The sequence below is a fragment of the Pan paniscus genome, chromosome 13, assembly GCF_029289425.2.
Source record: "Pan paniscus chromosome 13, NHGRI_mPanPan1-v2.0_pri, whole genome shotgun sequence".
Classification (NCBI taxonomy): Eukaryota; Metazoa; Chordata; class Mammalia; order Primates; family Hominidae; genus Pan; species Pan paniscus.
The window spans coordinates 120,574,135-120,595,057 of record NC_073262.2 but is presented as its reverse complement, the minus strand read 5'-3'; the positions used below and the strand labels follow the sequence as shown (position 1 = coordinate 120,595,057).

At 53.7% G+C, this 20,923-nt stretch overlaps 1 protein-coding gene across 7 annotated transcripts in view; it reads left to right on the top strand.

Annotated features, from left to right (window-relative positions):
* The window catches only part of TNS1 (tensin 1), a 212,226-nt gene that overhangs the window by 51,054 nt on the left and 140,249 nt on the right, over positions 1-20,923 (top strand). Inside the window, exon 1 of one of the 7 annotated variants that reach the window (XM_063595277.1) lies at positions 16,049-16,240. The exons of the other annotated variants lie outside the window; for them this stretch is intronic. The gene's annotated coding sequence lies outside the window, so the exon portion shown is untranslated. Of the gene's footprint in view, positions 1-16,048; positions 16,241-20,923 lie in introns of those variants that run through there. 7 annotated transcript variants of the gene reach the window in all.

The window sequence follows — 20,923 nt, the reverse complement described above, 5'->3', positions numbered from 1 at the left end:
GTGGGATAGTCCATAATAATAGTAATAATAGTGGTTATCATTTATTAAGCAATTAGACACCAGTCTTCATGCTAAGGCACCAGGTTTTATGCTAAGATTCCATGCTAAGGCACCGGGTTCCACGCTAGGGTTCCATGCTAAGACACTAGGTTCCGTGCCAAGGCACCAGGTTTGATGCTGAGGTTCCATGCTAAGACACCAGGTTCCATGCCAAGGCACCAGGTTCCATGCTAAGGTTCCATGCTAAGGCACCAGGTTCCATGATAAGATTCCATGCTAAGACACCAGGTTCCATGATAAGATTCCATGCTAAGGCACTAGGTTCCATGCTAAGTTTCCATGCTAAGATACCAGGTTCCATGCTAAGGCACCAGGTTCCATGCTAAGGCACCAGGTTCCATGCTAAGGTTCCATGCTAAGACACCAGGTTCCATGCTAAGATACCAGGTTCCATGCTAAGGTTCCATGCTAAGACACCAGGTTCCATGCTAAGATACCAGGTTCCATGCTAAGGCACCAGGTTCCATGCTAAGGTTCCATGCTAAGATACCAGGTCCCATGCTAAGGCACCAGGTTCCATGCTAAGGTTCCATGCTAAGATACCAGGTTCCATGCTAAGATTCCATGCTAAGATACCAGGTTCCATGCTAAGGTTCCATGCTAAGATACCAGGTTCCATGCTAAGGTTCCATGCTAAGACACCAGCTTCCATCCTAAGTGCTTTATGTGAGTTGTGTCAATAAATTCTTCAAACAACCCATGAAGAAGTTGCTATTACTACCATTCCAGTTTTAGCAGGAACAGAGAAAGTAAGGTGGGGAGGAGGGGGAAACTGAGGCTCAGAGAGGTGAAGCGCATGCCTTACATTACACAGCTAAGGAATGGGTGAAACCAGGACTCCTGGGCTGCTGATGTCCCAACAGCCCCCTCCCCGCACAGTGCAGCACTATGTCCCCCTTCAGCCTGTGTCATCCCAGGACACAGGACCCCGGTCCTGAGAGAAGATGCAAGAATTGGAGGCAAGACTTGCTCAGTGGCCTGGGCTGCCATGAAAACTGGCTGGGCATCTCTGGGTGCTGAGAACCTTGTAGAAGGTTTGAGTTCCTCATTCTCCCATCCTCAGTTTCCTAGAAGTGTAGAGTTAGAAACCTGGGCAAGCAGGAAGCCTTCTTCAGGGCACTACCCTAACCCACCCTAACCCTAACCCACCATCTGCTGGGCCTCAGGCTCCCGCTGGACTGGTTGCTTACCTGCCTGCCTGGGAGGTTCAAAAAGTGCAGGCTTGGGTGTCAAAGAAATGTGAGTTCAACATCCGGCTCTGCCACCCACTGGTCTTGGGGCGTTGAGAAGGTCACTTCTCCTCTCTCAGTCACACTTTACCTGTCTGTAAAATGGACATGGTTAGGTCTACCCATGAGGGCTATGTGGGGATTGGAGAAAATGGAAGTGAAGAACTAGTCCAGAGCCACCCTTGGTGAAAAGCCACTGTCATCATCATTTACCATCGTCATTCTCCATCCCAGCCATCCACCCACCCACCGCCAGCGTGCTCTTCCTCTGTGACTGATATCTCCCATGTAGCCATGAACCTGCATGCTCAGGATGCAGATGACGGTTTGGGAAGAGGGTGCGTGACTGCCGTGTGGGACTGCATGTCAGCTTCCCACGAAGGGGCACCTTGGGTGAGCTCACTGTTTCCAAACGGCATCTGGCATTTTCTCCTTTCCCATTTGACCATGTCAGTTATCACCATCCTACACGACTGCTCACTTCATTTAAAAAAACCCAGTTTGCTTTTTTTTTTAACCTTTTATCTATTCTAAGTGATAGAAGGTATGGTCTTGATCTACGATATGTTTTTAATTTTTCTTGAAATACATAAATATTAAAATAAAATTGTTGTGCTATGTTTCCAACTAAGATCATCTTGAATCTCACACTTTAGGAAACTTGGAATCAGATGAGCTCCTCCTTGTGTGTGTGTGTGTGTGTGTGTGTGTGTGTGTGTGTGTGAATTCTTTATTATGGGAGATTTAAAACCTATACAGAAGTACCAAGAATGATGCAATGAACTCCTTTGTACCTACCCCCAGCTTCAACAACCATCCACTTTTTGCTGTTTTTGTTTCATCTGTTCTCCCTCTTCTCCCCACCTTTTTTTTTTTTTTTTTGCTGGAGTAATTTTCAAGCAAACCCCAGACATTATATCACTTTACTTTAAATACTTCAGTATGCATCTTTAATAGATAAGGCCTTTTTATTTTAACATTACCATAATACCATTATCACAGTTAACATCATTAATAATAATTTCTTATGATCAGCTACTACCCCATCTGTGTTCAATTTTCTCTAATTATCTCAAAAATGTCTTATTTGGATTGGTTTCTTTGAATCAGGCAGAAGAACGTAGAAGCTGTGCTCTCTCAGGCCTCTGTCTATTTCCATAGTAATCATATATTGACATATATCATTGCCACCATCTTCACCGGCCAATTGGTGATACATGCTGACTGTTTCTGATGGGTCTTTATTTCATGGTTTTTACCCCTCTCCTACCCTTCCCACTTCCTTTTAGGCTCCAAACCTAAAAGGCTTGGGATGGAGAATGACAGTGGTAATTATGACAACAGTCGCTGTTCACTGGACTCCTGGTGAAATCAGGAGTCCAGTGTCTGGCTCCCCTCTCATGTACAGCCTTAGCCTGCCAGTCCCACCGCCCTGTCCCCAGGAAGGAGAGGGGGCTCTGGAAGGGGCTGGGTGTGTATGCAGAGACACAGTGGGAGGAGCGCGGCACCTTGGAGTGAAGCTGGGCAGGGAGGGGGAGCTTGCGTGGCTGCTTCACTGGATGCCTCATCTCATAAACACCATGTCCCTGAGATGTCCATGTAAGGCTGCCTGGCTGGCTCGGAAGGGGCTGGCCACCATGGGGCCACTGGGCTCTGGGAAGCACAGCTGCCTTACTGGGGTGGGGGCGGGCTGCCCTGGGGGTGGCCTCGTGGGAACACACCCCGTCTTCCAGCTGCGCTCCATACCGTGGTCCTGCTCCTCGTGCCCCCAGCCTGTGCTTTCATTGCTAGCCAAGGTCCTGTCCTCTCTGAGCTGCTGTCAAGCTTGGGTCACTGCTCTGACCCTCCCTGATCCCGTCTCCTTGGGGCTGGGAAAGTCACGTCCCAGAGTCCCTGAGCTGCTTCCTTCCTCTCCTTCCTTTTCTTAGGAGGCCTCATGCCTCAGTTTGACTGGCTGGTCTTGTTGTCTTCCAGGAAACTGAGGCCATGGGGACACATAGGTCCTCTTCCCAGCAATCTCCCCAGGATCCAAGGAACCTCTGGGAAAGCCACAGCCCTTCTCTGGGCCGCAGTTTTCTCATTGGAGAAGTGCCTGGGACAGCTCTAGACCTCATTGACTGAGCTGCCCAGAAGGACACTTGAGATTTAGGGGTGCATGTGTGTGAGTTGTGTGTGTGTGAGTGTGTGGGTGTCCACAGACTTTAGAACTGCAGCCCTAGAACATTTGTCAGGTTACAGGGGGTGAAAGAGACTGAAGCGAGGGCTGTTCTCTGGGACCACCAGGATCCCACAGGACTTTCCAGCGCCTGTGTCTCCATCCTCTCCCCGCAGCCTTGCTCCTTCGGGTGTTTCAGATCCCCCTCCCTGTCTTTATTTCTTTGTTCTTTCTCTTTCCTGCCTGACTCTTCTGTGTCCTTGTTACTCCCCCTTCTGCTGTGCCCCTCAGGACTCTGTATCACTCATGTTCCCTCCAGGAGCCTCCCTTGTTCCCCAGGTCTCAGCCCTTCACCCTGATCCATAGCCCAAAGTTCAAAGAGTGGCCGGGTGCGGTGGCTCATGCCTGTAGTCCCAGCACTTTAGGAGGCTGAGGTGGGAGGATCCCTTTAGCCCAGGAGTTCGAGACCAGCCTGGGCAATGTAGCAAGACCCTGTTTCTATTAAAAAAATTTTTTTTAAACCAAGCCAAACAAACAAAAAAACAAAATTCAAAGACCCCATCCTCTTGACCCCTGGATGGGGGAGCCCCTTTCTCTGACTTCACAGCTCCCATTTCCTCCAGAGCCTTCCGTGACTCTGGGACTTGGTGGGGGGGGCTCATGTCCTCCCATCTCCTGTTCCAAGGACACCCCTCCCACTTCAAGGCAGCTGCAGAGGCCCCAGAACAACCCCCAGATGCCTGACATTTTGTGGGAGTGTTACCTGTTTATGTGTGCTGAGAGTCCCCTGTCTCTGAGCCTGTAATGAACACGAGTTTTTTCCCTGAGAGGGACATTGTCCCTGATCTACCCAGTGTCACTGAAAATATTCAATTCCAAGAGTTGGCCAGGAGGGAGGATTGTTTGAGGCCATGGACAGACCCCTGGCTTAGGACTTGAAAGACCTGGGTTCACATTCTGGGTGCTGTCTCAGTGAGCTCCAGTCCCCTCACCTGTCAAATAGCCACAGTCATGATGAGATAAGGTGTTGACCGCCTCCCACTGCTTAGGAGGGGCTCTGTAACCTCCTGCTGCCCAGGATCTGCCCAGGCACTGAGTACTTGGTGCCTGAGGCAGTACAGTGGGGTGTGTGTTGGCCCAACTTGGAGGGACTGGTGGTGGACGGGCACTGTGCGGGAGGAAGGCTCGTGTTTGGGCCCACTTCTCAGGATGAATACAGACCTTCCCCTCCTTCCCTGCGTGGATGTCTCTGAGGGGAAACTGAGACCCACATGGTCCTGGGGCCCCTGGAGAAGGGGAAGCTGGCTAGAAGGGAGAGTGGCTGGTTCCTGGCCAGGGCACCTGTGTTGGTGGTGCCACCTTCTGCAGTTCCTCCCAGTTGGCACTGCGGGCGTGGAACCCACGGGGGTGAGACACTGAGGCTGGAACGTGCTGAGGATGCCTGGAGCCACTTATCTTGGCCCAGGAATGTGCTGCAGTGTTATTAGCCAGCAGTTTCTCATCTTTGGAGTAACCCCCTGGGGACTATGGCAGACACCTGTCTGGCTCTGGCTGCCCAGACAGCCCATGGGTACCTGCACCCAGCTGCTGTTGGGTGGAGCTCACGAGTGTGCCTGTGTGTGTGCGTGTACATTCACGGAAGTGTGTGCATGGATCTTTTGTGTGTCTGAGGACCCTTCTGTGCATGTGTATGTGTGGCAATGTGCCTGTGTGGGGGCAAGTATCTGCCAGTGTGGATCTTTGGGTCCTTTACTCACGAGAGTGTGTAAGCACCATGTGTGCAGGAAGCCCACAGGAGGCCTAGGGAACACAAGGGAAGCAAAGGCCCAAGCGGTGGCTGGGAGGCTGGATGGTGGAAGGAGAGGTCAGCAGCACGATGTGCAGGCAGGGCAGGAAGGGCTGCTGGGGCTCTTGACAGTGGGGTCTGCGCCACTCTCCTTGACTGGACTCTAAGGCAGCATGGTAAAGAGCCCTGAGGCCAGATGGCCTGAGTCCAACTCCTGCCTTGATCACTCCCTAGCCTTGTGACATTGGGACAAGTGACACCCTCTTCAAAGCTCAGTTTCCTGTTTATCGTGGTGATAATCACAGTACCTGCTTAGTTACCAGGAGGAATAAACCAGATAGAGTACCCGGAGCACCCTCAGAGCTCCATAGATGATAGCTTATCATCATCATCAGCATCATCGCCATCACCATCATCATCAGGATTAGGGTCCATGCTGGCTGCGCTGCATCTCGCCTTGGCAGTCCCTTTCTGGCTGACATTCGCACACAGGATGGGGGACCGCAGCTCATTCGCTTGCAGCATAGCAACAAGATGGAGACCCAGAGAGGGCATGAGACTGGGCAGGGTCACCAGGGAGCCAGAATAGAGCCATAGGAGCCCAGCCCCTGGCTCCTGCCTCCTTCCACATGTGGCACTGCCTCGCTCTGCTTAGAAGTTTGGGGAGGCAGCACCTTGCCAGGCTGGAGAGACAAGGAGAGCCTGGCAGGCTTATTAGCCCAAGCCAGCTTCTGCAGATGGCCCAGGACCATTCTATTTGAATCTTCTTACAGGATCAGTGTCTCCCCTTCTGGCCCTAAATGCTCTCCTGAGTCTTCTGGTTTTGGGTTCCCCTGAACGGACTGCAAGTCTTGAATCCCACATGGAAAACAGCTGAAACCCAGGAGAGGTACCCAAGGGGGACAGCTGGCCACCTGGTGTCTCACTCAGCTCCTCACACCTGCTTTTGCCATGCCAGCTCTACCTTCTGCTCCTGACACAGGCCAGACGGGAGTGGAATTCCTAGGAAGCACTGGCCTCTTTAGAGCTGGGCTCCCTCTGCCTGCCAGCACATCCCACGTCCCCTCCCTCGGTCCTCCTAGGCCACCCTGTGGCTCCCCTAGAGTAGCTGACCCAGGGCGTCACCAGGATTGTGGAGGTGGGAACGGGCTCTTTGGCACCTGGGCTCAGTGAGGTGGGTGGGAGTGGGCAAAGGCAAGTGGAACCTGCCAGGGTCCCCCAGCCAGGGCAGGCTATGACTGGCCTGAATGCTGGCCAGAGACTTGTTTTTCACAACCACCACCAAGTACTTGGAAGAAAAATCCCAAAACCCAACAACAGAAATAACCACCAAACTTTTCTTTCTTTCTTTCTTTTTATTTTTTTAATTTGCAGTTAATGGCCGATTGGCTGTACATTATTAAACAGGCAGCTGGAGATTTGCCAGGGTAGATTGCTTGAGCCAAGGCTCACAGCCTGAACACAATGTTCCAAGAAAACAGTCACCCATGGGGTCCCTGGTGAGGAGCACCCAGAGGGCGGGGCTGTAGCTGTTGCCCCTCACTCTCCCACCCCTTCCGCCCCAGCCTCTGCTAGGATCATCTAGTGGAGGGCAGGAGTGTGCTGCTCCTGGAGCCCAAGCATCCTTCATCTGGGCCCTGCAGATCCCTCACTGCCCCAGGGGCCCGAGCTGCTCTTTCCCTCCTCATGGACATTAGGAACGGACGTGAGGCTCCTGCTTCCATCCCCAGATGGCCAGGCCAGCACCTCCTCTCCTGGGGACCAGTGTGATGCAGAGGCCTGAGCACTGGGCTGGGAGCTGGAGCCCTGTCTAGGGTTGACGTCATTGAGCTCCTCCCTATGTTGATTTTGGGACTCCATACCTGTCCTCCCTGGGCCTCATTTCCACGTCATTACAAGGAGAGGACTGGGCTGCTCAACTCTAAATCCTCAACATTTTGTGAGCCTTGATTGGGTGGCCTTGGGGAGGGCTTGGAGTGATTGTTTCCCTGATTTGGGGGCCCTTCTTGCCCCAACCCTGTTCGCATCCATGAGACCAGGATCCATTTCTCAAGCAAGCCCGGCTGGGAAGGGGTCGTCATCAGCCCCATTCATGTTGTTTTAGCCAGTCCCTCCAGCAACCTTGAAGCCTACCAGCGTAAAGGTCAAGTGTCCACGCCATCCGAGTGGGAGAACAAGCTGACAGTCTGGAGGTTGGGGACCGCCATCTTGGTGAAGCCAGTGCTGCATTTGGGTACATGGATAAGATCACAGTGTGGTGTCCAGGTCCTCACCAGGCTGGGCCTGCTGACTTCTGCACTGGGCAGGCTGCTGCTGGCTTTTGTGTGTGTGTGTGTGTGTGTTTGTGTGTGTGTGTGTGTGTGTGTGGCGCGGGAGAGTCACCGGTTTGGGAAGTGGGCCTTAATGAACCCTCTCTGGGCCTCTTAGAGGCAATATGACGTAGTGGTTAAGAGTACAAACTTGGGAATCAAGTCCTATCACCCCTGCTTATTTGCTGTGTCATTATCATTGACTTTGGACAAGTGGCTTCACCTCTTGCGTCTGAGCTCTCTCAACTGTACTAAGTAGGGTTAGAATAACATCTACTCCCAGGTATGGGGAGAGGAGGGAATGAGTGAATGCAGGCACTGGGGCTGTACTAGGGCTTGGCACATGTTAAGTGCCCATCAGCTGTTGGGATCTAAATGTCTCTCCCTCCGGCCGCCTGTTCTTTCCCTTCAGGTCACTCAGCACGATTTGTGTTGTGTGTTTGTGTTTGTTCCTTCAGCGGCTCCCTCTCCTAGATCAAGTGCTCCTTGAGGGCAGGGGCCCATCTGGCTGTGTTCATGTTCTGCCTGGAGGGCCTCACAGGGCCTGGGCCACTGCGGGCACTTAGAAAGTACTTGTGGAATGAAGGGGTGAGTGACAGATGGGATGGAGCCAACTGGAAAAAGATCAGAACCAGAGAAAGAACCACTGAGCACCTGGCATGTGGAAGAGTACAGAAACTGAAAAACCTGGGGACGTCTAGCCTGTGAAGCTACCACTATGGGAGACTTCCAGTGATTGCGTGGCTGTGTGTATGTGTGTGTTGAATAAAGCTTTGGGGAGATTTGTTCCCTGAAGCAAAACCAAGGGTTCCAGGAAGCAGGTTTCCCCCAGTGGTGGGAGCCGCCTTGAGGATGGGGAGTGAGCCCTGAGGGCCTGGGGTGTGTAGGCAGGGGCGGGCGAGCCCCTGTCAGGTCAAGGAGAGCCCTGATATGCTGGAATGTGGTCCAGCCAGGCCCTGAGGCCCTGCCGGCTTGCTGCAGCTGCTGTAGTTAGGAGAGGAGTAGCAAACATAGCTGATGTCTCTGAACTTCAGTTTCCTCCTCTGTAAAATGGGATTCATAAAGGTCAATACCCAATGGGGTGCTGGCAGAATTAGAATGAGTTAATCCCCACAAAGCTCTAGGAACAGTATGTCAATTGGGAAACACTCACTAAATCTGAGCATTATTAAGCAGGGAGATACATGAGAGAGAGATGAATCGTAATTCTGGGATGGGGGTGGTGATGGCTTCTTTGAAGGAGAATGTCTGGGGAGCTAACATTTATGGAGAGCTGCTCTAGGCCAGATCTTGCACTCAGTACTCAGAGCAGTGAAATAACTTGCTCGAGGTTACACAGCTTCAGATGTGGTCGGTGCACTTCCAAAGCCTGGGATCTCTTCTCCACTCCTGGTAGGATGGGGCCAGGTTTCTGTGATTCCCTTTCCCCTGGAGGGATAGCTCCCCATTTCAAAGTGCAGCAAGGTGATGATTATTTTCTACAGGAGTGGATCCGAAGTCCTCAGGAGGGAAGTTTCCAGCTCTCTCCAACCCTGAAAGTGCTACATCACTAAAAACTCTAGGGAGCGGAGGAGGGTGCAGCAATGGGGAGATTTTCCCTCGGAGCCCGGGGCAGGGAGATTGGCCATGAGCAGAGCCCTGGAGGATGGGCTCAGGGTGAAGGAATGTGAGCCGAGGGGTAAACTGAAGCAGGGGAGGGGAAGGAAGGTGCTGTGCAGAAGAGTGCAGAGGAGGAAGAGGGCCGCAGAAGAGTGCAGAGGAGGAAGAGGGCCGTGCAGGTGACAGCAGAGGAGGGAGAGGAACAGAAGAAGGAAGAGAAGAAGAGAGAGAGGAACCAGACTTGGACCTGGGCCAGTGGACAGCTCTGGGCTTTGGGCGAGGATGCCTGGCTAGGATCGGTCTCCATAGGGCTACTAGATGGTGGCAGGAGGGGAGGCCTAGGGAGTGGGAACCAGCTGGCCAGCACCAGGGCCTACCTGGGGCAGCACATGTGAGCCAAGTGTTCTGCCACCAACCAGGCCTCCTCACCTCCCCCAGCCCAGGAGCCAGCTTGGCTAAAGGTCAGCTCTTGGGGTGTGGCCAGCACGCTCCCCACTGACCAGGGCCCACAGGCCTGGCCTTGTCAGGATGTTATCCTATTTCTAGCAGCTGCTCCTGGTAGTTTCTACCTCTTGGCCATTCAGAGATGAATGGGAAATGGCCCTAGGCTTCAAGGAGTTCACAGATGAAGGGGCAGAGAGGCAGTGGAGGTGTACGTGGGCAGTGGCATTTGCCATGGTTCACTTTCCCAAGACAATTTTTTCAAGGTGCTGATGGTGCTTGCTGTGTTTTTTATTATCTGAAATAAAAATTGGGCTCGGTTTCTTTAACCTTTCCTTGTGGTTTTTATTCAACAAATATTTACTGAGTGTCTACTGCTATCCTCCTCTGGATGCTCTTTGGCTTATAGGGTACAGAAAAGAAACTGACATTTCTGATGGTGTCTGGTGGAGCAGAGTAGAATTCTTACTCCTTTGGTCTAGATGCTATACCTCCATTAATACAACCAAAAGTGCCTGTGCCTTTTGGGGGCAAGCATATCCTACTGTTAGCTAAACTGAATTTCTGTTTTCAATAAATTTTAGACCTTTTGCTGTATGAACTCTTATCGATTCAGGTTTTTTATGGCTTTGGAACCCTTGTTTTGGACATTACCCCAAGAAAAATGTCGCTTGCTAATTCTGGCTCATTTATAAAGTCAGCTTTGCATTTCAGTTCACTTCAGCATCTTAGCTTTTCCTGTGCTTTTTTCTTTTCTTTTCTTTTTTTTTATTCCTTGGTGTGCTTGGTAAGCCTCCCTTCTAAGTTGTAACCTAAGTTACTGATAAGTATGTTGAACAAGCCAGGGCAGAGGATGGAGCCCTTTGGCAAGTCAGGAAGTTGACATTGATCTATTCATCAACACCCCTTTGCTTGCTGGCTAGGAATCTACTCAGCTTTCTCTCTTGTCTCCAGGAATTTCATCAGGGATCCTGCCAACACCTTCCTGAGATACAGATAGTCTAGATCTGGGGATTCCCCAGTTATCCGGTCTAGAAGCCTCAAAATAATGGGGTTGGGATGGTAGGTGTGATGCTATGGGAAGGAGGGCTCCCTGAAGGAATCCAGGCTGATGCCAGTGGTCTCTGCAGGGATAGGTCCAAGGGAAACCCTGCCCTGGAGGCAGCTAGAGCCCCAGGGTCCTTCCTGCTTTAAAATTATGCTTCTCAGGGGAGACAGGGGTTTGTGTGCAGTACTTTCTGCCAAGGACCAACGTCTGCCTAGAAACATGTTTCCGGGCATCTCCAAGAGACCTTAAGGCCATCAGATGAGGAGATCGAAGCCAAGAGGGACTGAGAATTTCCTCTGGTCACCAAGGGCGTTGGAGGCTGAGTTGGGCTGGAACCTGAGGCCTTGACTCCTAGTCTGAGGCTCTTGGTGCTGGACCCAAGTGCTCTTCTGGCTAGAAACAGGCAGGGTGAGAGGAGGGAGGGGCTGCCAGTGTGTGCCTTGGGGATAAGCTGTTGGTGGGCCATTTTCCCCCGACTCTCCTTCCCTTTCCATCCTCTGCCCTGACACTATGGTACAAATCTGAGTAGGAAGCTGGAATGTGGAAAGCCCAGCCCTTCTCCTTCCCGAGGTGGGGGTGTGCAGCAAAGGGCCTGGTGCTGTGCACATTTCTGCACTTTGAGAGAGGATGCAAATGCAAATGCATGCCAATGAGATGTCATAGAGGACACAGTGGTGAGCAGGGGGTGCCCCTACTCCTGCCTCCTTCTGGCCTGAGTTTTAAGGATGAGACATAGAAGAAGACCTGACATTAGGAAGGAAGGGCAAGGATGGGGGGCTTCAGGGCAGCAGCGTGAATGTGGCTTCTGGGGTCATCTCTGGAGTGAGCCCTAGTGAGGAGGCCCCACTAGGGGGTGATCCTGAGATGGAAGCACCCTGGGAGACAGCCCAAACTCATCTCTAGCTGTAGGGGGGAGGGCATGGTCAGAAGAGGGAAGGTACAGCTCAAATGCATAGACATCGCATGCCTAGAGTGGCCCCTGGGGCCTGGCTCCCTATGGGGTGTGTTGGGCCTAGCAGGATTCAGAGGCCCAGAATAGCCTCTGCCCCAGGACATCTTGGGAAGGAAGCAGAGCGGTGCCCCAGTGGCCTCTCCCCTTGGGACCTGGGCATGTGGCCCTGCCTTCTCTGTGATGGAGGGGGAAGAAGAGAGTGAGGGCCCAGGGTGCTAGAGGAGGCGGCTCCAGTAATTGCCCTAGAGACTAACACTTCCCACCCATCACAGGAAGATTTGGGGAACCGACCCCTCCCTGCTGGGAATCTTGTCAGCTTTTAGCGCAGCTCAGGGGAACTTCACCTTAGTGCTGTAAGAACCTGAGAGTCTGGCTCCTTGAGTGTGGGAGTCGGGTGATGTGGTGCCCTCCGGAGGTAGTGCTGGGACCTGGAATTCCTAGTTGTGTTACCTGGTGACATGGGCTTGAGTTGGAAGAGCTGCATTGAAATTCTATCTCTTTCATTAGCCGCTTTGTGCTTTTGCTTAACTTCACTGCTCTGAGCCCATCTCTAAGACTGAGGTGAGAATCATAGCCACTTCCACGTTTTCACGCGCATCTGTGTGGAGTGCACATGGGAAAAGCTTGGCGCGGGGCAGGAGCTTAAATGTTGATTAAAGTGAAATGAAGGAACAAATGAAGGCATCTCTGGGTTGAACTCCCCTTCCTGTCCCGGCCACTGAGGGGCCCTGGGTGGGGCTGGGGCTGAGAGGCCAGGGAAAACTGGATTCACGAAGCTTGGACCTTGCCCCATCTTTCTCTTGACTTTCTCCTCGCCTTTCTTCTCTGCTTCTCTGTGTCCTTTGTCCCCTTTCTGTCGCGTCCCTTCTCTTCCAGTGGAAGTGCCTAACTCAGCACCTGGCCCCGACACACACAATTCATTGCTCCCTGCTCTCCTCAATGGCCTCTCTGTTGCTCCAGGCTCTGTCCCGCCACCCCCAGCTCCATCTCTTTCCTCCTTCTGGGTCTCTGTTTCTGACACCCTCTTTGTCCCATTCTCTCTGCTCCTGGCTCTCCTGCCATCTGTTTCTGCAGCCTCTGTCTGCAGCTCACAGGCATCCACTGGGCGCCTGCTCGATGCCAGGCACTGCCATCTCCTTTCTCGGTTCTGTGTCTCCTCACCTCTTTTCTCCCTGTCTTCTTTTCTTGCTCCCCCACCCCTTCAGCCTCCTGCCCTCCCTCCCCCAAGTTCCATCGGGCTCCAAGGCTGGTATTATTCAGTTTTATGAGAAACCCCCAGGCCTACCCCTGAAGGGACCAACCGCAACTGGAACCAGATGTGCAATCCTGCATTGGGGTGGGAGGGAGGGAGGTAGGGACAAGGAGAGGAGCATGGGTTGGCTTAAGGAGGTGGGGAGGAGGCTGGGGATGGGAGGTGGAGACCCTGGGAACCCTGGTCCTCAGGGGCTTGGAAGGAAGAGTTGGGAGGAGGGAGCCAGGGGGCTGAGCAGACTTGTTCAGAAAGCAGTTTTTACTGTGTGTGTCTGTGTGTGTGTGTGAGAGAGAGAGTATGTGTGTGTGTGTGTGTGTGTGTGTGAGAGAGAGAGAGAGATGGTGGAAATGACACTGGGGAGAGCTGAGGGTAGATGATGGGCTGCGGGACAGCTCTTAGAATTAAGGAGGAAGGCTGCTCTTTTTCTGTGAAATCCTCTAGCTTGTTGACTTCCTTTCTTAAGGTTTCAAGGGACTTGCTGGGTTTATAGTTCTATACCCAGGTGCTGGAGCAGGCAGGCTGGAAAGAGGGGTGATGATGGGGTAGGGGATGGATAGTGTAACCTCCAAAGTCTCCTGAGAGTGGCTGGAGGAGGGGTCTTCCAGGTCGCCCCCTCTCCCAGCCCAATCTGTCACAGACCTTTGTGGGACGTGTCTGGGATGTCCTGGGTCCTAGCAAAGCCTGTGTTTCTGCCTGCGATTATATAGCTTCAAAAATAAAAGTCTTCATATGAGTATCTTTGGTACAGCCTAGTGCTGTATTAAGCATTTTAAAATGCCCTTTGATTCAATCATGAACTGATTATCCATCCATCCATCTCTTCATCATTCATTTATTCATTCCACACTTATTGAGACTCTACTATGTGTCAGCCTTGTGCTGGGCACTGAACAAATGAGGAAAGGGGAAGGGAGACAATGAACAAATCCCTTATCGTTCCAAAAATGGGAGCCATAGAAGTGCATCTGACCCACTGCATGTCAGGGCGTTAGTGAGCCGCGGAAGCCGCAGGTGCTCAGAAGAGGGGACAGTGCCCACCAAGTGGTGAGTCTGGAGAAGGATCCAGGGAGGATGGCTTCTGAATTGAGCCCTGAATGCTGATAGGGAGGAGAGGGAATGGTGTACGAGAAAGGCCTGACCGTCAAAATTGGAGGATGGAAGGAGACAAGGTTGGAAAGGCTGGGATGTTCCACTGCAGAGCTTGGACTGGAAGTAGCAGGCAGTGGGGAACTGGGACACTTTGATATCCGTTGGGATAATGCGGATGTGGGTTGGAAGGAAGAGAAGGGGAAGATGGAGGATTCTGCTGTTCTGGGTACCTGCTAGTGGGAGGGGTTCTAATTTTATAGCACAATCCCCACATCCACCTCTAGAGAGCTGAAACTGACCCGGGATCCTCTAACTTCCCTCATCTAAGCAGAGCTGACCCAAGCCCCAGAGGAGCCCTTAGTCTGCAGTGGGGGTAGCAGGTAGGGGTTAAGGAGGATAATGTTGTTGGGGTCACCTTTGCCATAGAGTTGGGGCCAGTGAGTGGGAGACTTGGTTTGAGGCTGGGCCGACGGCTAGGGAGGACTAGGCCAAGTGTCCCCATAGTCCATCTGCTTTCACCATCCTTGCCATTTGTGGACAGCATCCACACTCTCACAGATTGAGGCTGCTGTTGAAGCTGGTGGGTTCTGGATGCTGGAATTTGGGACTCAGAACCCAGACCCTCTTTCCAGCTAGGAGAGGACGAAATCTTGCTCTGGAGGCAGAGGATGAGTGGAGCAATGCTTCTATCTCTGCCCTCCCCATATAAGGTCTTGAGAAGCTGTCCTTCTCTCCCCTATCCCCAAGGGTTTCATTGTCTCTGACTGGTGGCGAGGCAGCCCTCCAAAGTACTGGCCATCTCCCTGTGGCTCTGGCCCCACATGCTCCAAAATCATATCCCCTCTCAGGGACTCCCCTGTCATTGTACTTCTGGGGAAAACTGAAGCCTGGGGAAGGGTTTGGCTGAATTAATAAAATTAGTGTGTGTTAAGACCGGAAAAGTTCTTAAAGACCTTTCTGTCGCAGAGGAAACTGAGGCTCGGAGGTGCAGGCCACTGACCCAGATGCGGAAGAGAAGGAAGGGCCTTTCAACCTCTGGATGTCTGAGTGGTGTGGAGCTTGGCTGTGGAGCCAGCCAGGTTCAGGTGTGAGGTCCTCCACACAGTCCTGCTTGGACTTCCACAAGTCACCTCTGTGCTCCGAGGTCACGATCTTCAGCTATAATAACCGGGTGATTAGAAGACTAAGTGAGAGTTAATAGTCTTTAGTGGCCAGCATCTGATAGGTGTGTAGCAAATAACTTTTCCCCTTCCTTTCTAAATAATCCTATCTGCTTCTTCACTTTTATCTTTCATATGGTGCTCTAAACTTTTCACATCACTTCCCCCATTATTTTTATCATGGAAAACTTCATGCATGTACAAAAGTTGAAATGATTATATGGTAAACTCCTACAATGAACACTTTGATATATTTGCTTTATCACATTTCTGCCAATCCATCTTATTTTTTGATCCATTTCAAAGAGAGTTGAAGCATGTATTTCATTAACTGGAGCTCAGCTTAAATGACTTTTGAATGTACAGTCACAAATGTCCTAACTCAGCCCAGAGAAAACAGCAGAGATTACTATCTTACATTTGACAGCTAAGAAAAAAGCAGGTTCAGAAGTGAGATTCCTGGCCTCCAGTCACAAAATGAGTTGGAAACAGCGGAAAGCAGAGTGCTGTAGAAAAGCTGAGAGTTGCTATATTATTATTATTATCATCATCACCATCTCAGCAAATATTCTTCTCCACCCAGAAGCCCTTTGGCCATTTCTCTGCACCTGTGTCTTTTCTATAGAGTCTTGACCCCTCCCTGCCCGCTTCCCCACCCCTGTCCCCCAAGCCTTCTGGCCCTGCCCGTCCTGTCCCCAGGGAGGCTGCTGGGCCAGTGGCTGAAGGAGGGGCAGCCACATTCCCTGGTGATCTCCTGCCCCAGGTGTCTGTGCCCTGACACGGCCTTGCCAGAGCCAGCTAGAGTGCAGCCAGCAGAGCACTGCAGGGGTTAAAGGAGGCCATGGCTGGCGGAGGGGGCCCACTGCTGGCTGACTCTGGGAAGGAGGCGGTGCACTGTTGGCCCGCCCCCTGGGCTGGCCTGGGAGGGAACCCGACTAGCAGAGCCCTCTGCTCAGTTGCTCCCAGCAGTGGCCCTGGGACCAGCTCTGCTCCTTGCACCCCGCTCCCTGCCTGGACACAGGCTCACTCGCTGCCTTCTTCTGGGGGAAACCAGCTTCTTGCCAGCCACAGCCGCTGCCTCCGCCACTGGCCACCGCCCCTGTCCTGGGAGTCCCTTGGCCCAGACACCCACCTGACTTAGTGGCTCCTCTGCAGGAAAGGTGAGTGAATGAGTGTGCGTGTGTGATGGTGTACGTGTGTGTGAGTGTGCGTGTTATATTTGTGTGTAGAGGGAAATGGAGCCGGCCAGGGCTGCTGGGCTATTGATACTGATGCTGTCAAGACCACAGATCAGATTAGGAGAAGGTGAGGTCAGCCTGCCTGTTCCCATGTCTCTGGGTCAGGCAAGCTGTTCAGAGGCCAACCTTGTCAGTCCCCTGTCTTCAGATGTTTCTGTGGTTCTGGCAGGGATGTCTGGGGTGCGGCTTGTCCCTGCTCTGAGAGAGCAACCAGTCAGAAGGAGTTTTGTTTGCTGGGGAAGTTGCTGGTGTCAGTGGCTGCTTGGGACTGAGGCCAGCTGCAGGAGTAGGGAGGGACATAGGGACCAAGGGAGGGGGAAGCTTGGGGGTCTCTTCTGCTACTTGCCTGCCCATTGCAGGGGGATGAGTATTTTTTCTTCTTCATCTCTTTCCCTGCCGCCCACTTGAGCTGCTGTGAGGGCACCTTTCTTCTAGGGGCTCACTTAGCTCCCTGAGGTCTGACCTTGGCTGCAGGGAGGGGCTGGCAGGCCTGGCAAGGTTAGGGTTCAAAGCACTTTTCCCATCTCCACTCCTCAGTGTGGGCCCTGCTCCCTTGCCCATGGGCACAGACTGGCAGGAGTGCCCCCTCTGCCCTCTCCAACCACTAGCCCTTACTCCTTCCTCACCCCTCTGGGCAGAAATGGCTAATCCAGGTGGTTAATGAACAGACAGGGGCAGCTGCCTTCCCCTTGCTCCTCCTTCTCCCCCCACCCCTCCTGTCCTCTGACTCTGATGCCCTGCCTGCCACCCGTTCCCAGCCTGGAGAATCCATACGGAGCTGACCTCAGTGTCTGTCCCCCAACCCCCAATCCAGGACTTGGGCCAGGACTGCCTGCCCAGATGTTTTAGGCTGGCTACTGTTCTAGAAGAGGAAACTGGGTGGGGGTGATAGGGGGGACCCGGAGAAGCCTGCTGTGCTCCCAGGCTGGGCTCCCTGCAGGGGAGGGGATGGGGTTGGGGGACAGGATGGGTGCTGGGTGGGGAGGAGATGGAGGAGGAGGGCAGGCAGGCAGGTGGTTGTGGGGGTGAGAATAGGAGGGGGACCTGGAAACTAGGGTGCCAGGGTCTTTGGAGACAAGGGCTTCTCTTCTGGAAGTCCCAGCTGCCTCTTCAATGTGGCAGCAGTGGGGAAGGTGTAGGGGGAGCACCCTCTCTTCCCCTCCTGAAGCTGCCTGGGGTGGGTGGAGACCATGGTGGCTCAGATGTGACCTCAAGTTGCACCTGACCCTGCCAGCTGGTGGCCACTCCTGTAAGCCTGAATCCAGCTCTCCTTGGACCTCAGTACTTGCTATAGCTGGGGCACCCCTTGCCTGACACCTCTGGCCCAGGGTTGTGGAAGGGAGTGAGGGAGGATGTGGATTGAGATGGAGAGGTGGGGGGGAGAGCCCCGAATGGGATCAGCACTGGAGACCCAACTTGGGGTTGGCTTGGACTCTGCTGCCCATGGAGGGCAGGGAGTTGGAGAGGAGTGGGCTGGACCAGGCTGGGGAGGGTCTCGGCCAGTCCGGCCGAGCACCAGGGCTGGGAGCCAGCACTGTAACCAGGAGCTGAGGGTTCTTGGCGGTGGAGGAGGCAACCTGGGACCCTCTGCTTCCAGGCGCCTGGCCTTGAGCCCTTCTGGCTCTGCTTCCCCATCCCTCATCCCATGCTTCTTCACACTTCACTTCCCGCAAAGCCCCAGTGAAGAATTTCCCAGGGAGGTGGTGGTGTCCAGGAAGTATAAGCACAGAGAACCTGGTGGCCAGGTGGAGCGGGGCTGGGGTGGGATGCTTACGGGTTCAGAGAAGATGTTATTGTTTTGCAGACCGACTTCTGGCCTCTGATGGGCTGTGGCTGAAGCCTTGGAGTTTGGGGACCCTCAGGCTCCTGTTTCTACCCAGATAGGAGCAGGAGTCAAGGGGGGCCAGAAAGAACTTTTGTTTGGTCTAAGGGAGAGGAGCCTCAGAGGTGGAATCTTGGCTCAGGTGAAGGAAGAGCTTCCTAAGGACCCTGGTGGGTCAGCAGGAGGATGGGCTATCTTGTAAGGTGGAGAGCATCTTGTACTGGGGGGAGTTTAGACAGAGGCCGAATAAGGGCTTGGAAGGATTCCTGGGCTGGGATGTGGTTAGAGGCGATGACCTGGATGGTCTCTTGGGATGCTGAGGGCCTGGGATACTTGGAGTCGGGGAGTTCTCTGACACCAGAATGGGGGATCAGGAAGCTGTGTCCTCTGGCCTGGGGCGTGGGCGCAGACCACTCGCAGGGGCCCCCTCCTTCCTGCCAATGTGTAAGGAACCAAGAGCCCGACGCTCTGCCCTGGCACTGTGCCCCTCCCTCACACCCGTGGCTCAACTGCCTACCAGGTCCGCCCCCAGCTGCTTCCTGCAAAGGTTCTGAGGTTCTTCCTATTCCTCCTGGCCCACTCTGCCCCTTGCCTGTGGTGGGCTGCGTGACAGTGTGGAGTTGAGGGGATGGCAAGCACCACAGGCTTCACCCCCAATCCCTGCAGTTAGAGCCCATGTTCCCTGTTGAGGGGCTCTGGGGCCGGTGTGCAAGGACCGGGGGTGGGTGCTGGGATGTTGGGCATCTTGAACCCCTGCCCAGTTTGGCCTCCCCAAAACAGGCCTCCCTAGCCAGCCTGGAGATAGTAGACCAAGGGCAGTGCCAGGATCTGAGATGCAGAAAAACTCAGGCATGGGTCTCATATGAGCCTCAGTTTCCACATTTGTAAATAATGCGGGTTGTCCGGGCAGCATCAAGTGGCTTGCGTAACTGGCATGGGGTGAGGGGTGCAAGGCAAGGCAGTTGTTCTCAAGGGCCTCTTAGGAGGGTGAGTGGGGGAGGAGCAGTCACCTCTCACAGGCCTTTCCAAACCTGCTTTCCCTGAGGTGGGCAGTGAGAGGAGAACCAGAGGGGGCTGGGGCCAAAGCTTTCCCCAAACCAAACAGGTTTGGGCTTCCCATGATGGAAGTGCCCGTGAGTGCTTCCGGGTGGGCTTGAAACCCACCCTGGACTCCATCCTTCCTACACCAGCCAGCCTCCTCCACAGCCCCTCTGTGGATGCCTGTGCCCCCTTTTCTCCTGACCAGAGAGGGTGACACAGTAGGAGATTGAGATCACCCAACTCAACCACCGCCTCCGACCAGGGGAGCCCCCTCACAGTCTTGGTTTCATCTGAGAGGGAGGTCCTTTCCGATGTCTAACTCCAATCCTCTTCTCCAGTCAGGGACTACATGAAGTTGCTAAATGACGACACTCTTTCCTGGGGTTTGAAAGAGACTCAGTGATGGTGGGAGGGTTGTGCAGGGAAGGATCGGGAGACCTGAGTGTGCCGTGAGCCTGGGGCACCAGGGCAGGAGCGAGGGGGACAGGCAAAGGCTCTCGGCTGCCAGTGCCTCTGGTTTCTTGGCTCAGTTCTGGAGCCAAAAGCCTCTTTGACCCCAGGAAACTGAGGCCCAGTTGAGCGATATGTTTGGAGGTGGGGGACAGAGGAGATAGGCAGGAAAGCCCTCCCAGTTACTAGCCTCCAAATAAAGCAAATCAGAAGTGGGTGGAGGGAGAGGGTGGTTTTTGGAGACTGGGGTTTGGGAGGACTGGCCTAGACTTTGTCCCCCTTACTATCCACCAATGGCCCCTGGCTCAATAGCTCCCTGGCCAGATGGTTCTTAGCTTTCTAGGGCTGTTAGGCATGCAGAGGTGTGGGCATAAGTGAGCTGGGACAAGGAGGTGGGGGTGGCAGGGTGGCCAGCCTGGCAGGCTGTGCCCACATCCCCTGGTGACACTTCCATTATGCAAGGTCACACCGGCCCTTCCCTCTTTCCTTCCCTCCAGTGGTCTGGAGCGCTTTCCTGTCCGGGAGGTTGCTGGACGCTAGAGAGCCCCAGTGCAGCCTCTATCCAGGTTGGTGGCCTTGGCCATCTTCCTACTTGCCCCACCTCAACTTCCCTCAAGGGGAGAGGCTTGTCTCTGTGGAGCTGGAGCCCATGTGGGAGGGGTGGTGGGTGGGCCTGAGCCGGTCCTTGGCGCTACCGCCTCCAGGGCTAGTCTGGGCTCTGCAGTCCCTGCCTTTTTAGGCCTGGAAGCCTGTAGCTCAGCCCTGGGTGTGGGAGACAGGAGAGACTGGACCAGCAAGGCGGGGGCCTGGGGAACTGATGGGGGTGAGTGGTCACAGGAATGGCTGGGGGGAATTCTGGCCCTTTGGCCACTATGGGGCCCCAGACCTGGGTCCATTTCCCCCAGGGACCTTCCTAGAACTTCATCTTCTCCTGCAGAGAAGATGGGACCCCACAGCGTTCTGTGATCCTTGCAAGTTTCCCATTTGCTCACCTGTCTTCTGGATGGATTACAAGCTCCTTGAGGGCAGACCTGCACCTCTGGCCTCTCTGGTGATCCTTGCTGTGCTTGGCAGAGTGCCGCTCAACACGGATGGCTGGCTAATGGAGGGCAGAGGGGTGAGGGTTTTGATGAGGCCTGGTGAGGATTTGTTAGACTTGGACTGAGAGGTCTGTCTTGAGGCAGAGAATGTGAGTCTGGTGCCAGACTGCTGGGGATCAACTTACGATGACCCGGTTTACCAGCTGTGGTCTCAGCAAGTGACTGAACCTCTGTGAGCCTCAGTTTCCTCAC